Here is a 3,000-nt window from a genome sequence, read left to right on the forward strand (position 1 = left end):
CACAGAGAGACACCTGACACTGACACACAGGGACGACACCTGACACACACGACACCTGACACACAGAGACACACCTGACACACAGGACGACACCTGACACACAGAGACACCTGACACCTGACACACAGAGAGACGACACACTGACACACACAGAGACGACACCTGACACACACAGAGACGACCCTGACACACTGACACACACACACTGAGACGACACCTGACACACAGGGACGACAGACACACACAGACACACCTGACACACAGAGAGACGACACCGACACACACTGACACACACAGAGACGACACCTGACACACACAGACACCTGACACACACAGACGACACCTGACACACAGGACACCTGACACCTGACACACACGGGACGACACCTGACACACAGAGACGACACCTGACACACAGGAGACACCTGACACACAGACGACACCTGACACACACCGGGACACACCTGACACACAGAGGACACACCGACACTGACACACACAGACACGACACATGACACACAGAGACGACACCTGACACACACAGAGACGACACCTGACACACACAGGGACGACACCTGACACACACGAGACGACACTGACACACACAGAGACGACACCTGACACACACAGAGACACCTGACACACACACCTGACACACAGGGGACGACACCTGACACACAGAGACGACACCTGACACACAGAGGACACACCTGACACACAGACGACACCTGACACACACTGACACACAGAGACGACACCTGACACACAGAGAGACACCTGACACACAAGAGACACGACACACACACACACAGGACACACCTGACACACACACACACAGAGACGACACCTGACACACAGAGACGACACACTGACACACAGAGAGACCTGACACCTGACACACACAGGGACGACACCTGACACACAGAGACGACACCTGACACCTGACACACACAGACACCTGACACCTGACACACTGACACACACAGAGACACCTGACACACATGACACACACACAGAGACGACACCTGACACCTGACACACAGAGACGACACCTGACACACACAGAGACGACACCTGACACACTGACACACACAGGACGACACCTGACACACACAGACGACACCTGACACACCTGACACACACACAGAGACGACACACACTGACACACAGGGACGACACACACGACACACACACAGAGACGACACCTGACACACACACACCTGACACACAGACGACACCTGACACACAGACGACACTGACACACATGACACACACAGGGACGACACCTGACACACACAGGGACGACACCTGACACACACAGAGCACCTGACACACACCGGGACGACACACTGACACACACAGGACGACACCTGACACACAGAGACGACACACAGACACACAGAGAGACGACACCTGACACACACAGAGACTACACTTGACACACACAGGGACGACACCTGACACACACAGAGATGACACCTGACACACAGGGACGACACCTGACACACAAGGACGACACCTGACACACACCGGGACGACACCTGACACACACAGGGACGACACCTGACACACAGAGACGACACCTGGCACACAGAGAGACGACACCTGACACACAAGGACGACACCTGACACACGCCGGGACGACACCTGACACACACAGACACACACAAACCCTGACACACAGAGACGACACCTGACACACACAGAGACGACACCTGACACACAGGGACGACACCTGACACACACAGAGACGACACCTGACACACACAGGACGACACCTGACACACACAGAGACGACACCTGACACACAGGGACGACACCTGACACACACCGGGACGACACCTGACACACAGAGACGACACCTGACACACAGAGACGACACCTGACACACAGAGACGACACCTGACACACAGAGAGACGACACCTGACACACACAGGACGACACCTGACACACACCGGGACGACACCTGACACACACAGACACCAGGACGACACCTGACACACAGAGACACACTGACACACAGACGACACTGACACACAGAGAGACGACACCTGACACACACAGGACGACACCTGACACACACAGGACGACACCTGACACACAGAGCACGACACCTGACACACAGAGGACGACACCTGACACACACAGGACGACACCTGACACACACCGGGACGACACCTGTCACACACAGGACGACACCTGACACACAGAGACGACACCTGACACACAGAGATACACCTGACACACAGAGACGACACCTGACACACACAGAGACGACACCTGACACACAGAGACGACACCTGACACACACAGGGACGACACCTGACACACACAGAGACGACACCTGACACACAGGGACGACACCTGACACACAGGGCCGACACCTGACACACACAGGGACGACACCTGACACACAGGGGGCACCTGACACACAGGGATGACACCTGACACACACAGGGGGCACCTGACACACAGGGGGCACCTGACACACACAGGGGGCACCTGACACACAGAGACGACACCTGACACACAGGGGGCACCTGACACACAGAGACAACACCTGACACACAGGGATGACACCTGACACACACAGGGGGCACCTGACACACACAGGGGGCACCTGACACACAGTCTGGGCAGGTGGTTCTCAGGTTTTACGTCGTTATAAATTTCAGACTCTCGATGTTGTGCCCATTTAATCCAATTTACAGCCCCAGAACACACACAGTAGAACAACAGATCAGTAGAACATTAGATCAGTAGAACATTAGATCAGTAGAACAGTTAGAACATTAGATCAGTAGAACATTAGAACATAAGAACATTAGAACATTAGAACAGTAGAACAGTAGAACATTAGATCAGTAGAACAGTAGAACATTAGATCAGTAGAACATTAGAACAGTAGAACATTAGATCAGTAGAACAGTAGAACAGTAGAACATTAGAACAGTAGAACATTAGAACATTAGATCAGTAGAACAGTAGAACATTAGATC

The 3,000-nt window shown here is 53.6% G+C and overlaps 1 protein-coding gene across 1 annotated transcript in view; it reads left to right on the plus strand.

Moving 5' to 3' along the window:
- LOC110170933 (transmembrane protein 163-like) overlaps window positions 1-3,000 on the plus strand; it is a 15,846-nt gene that overhangs the window by 10,025 nt on the left and 2,821 nt on the right. The window lies entirely within an intron of this gene.

The sequence above is a fragment of the Boleophthalmus pectinirostris genome, unplaced genomic scaffold (genome assembly GCF_026225935.1).
Source record: "Boleophthalmus pectinirostris isolate CB_2022bp ecotype Guang Dong unplaced genomic scaffold, ASM2622593v1 HiC_scaffold_1, whole genome shotgun sequence".
Lineage (NCBI taxonomy): Eukaryota > Metazoa > Chordata > Actinopteri > Gobiiformes > Gobiidae > Boleophthalmus > Boleophthalmus pectinirostris.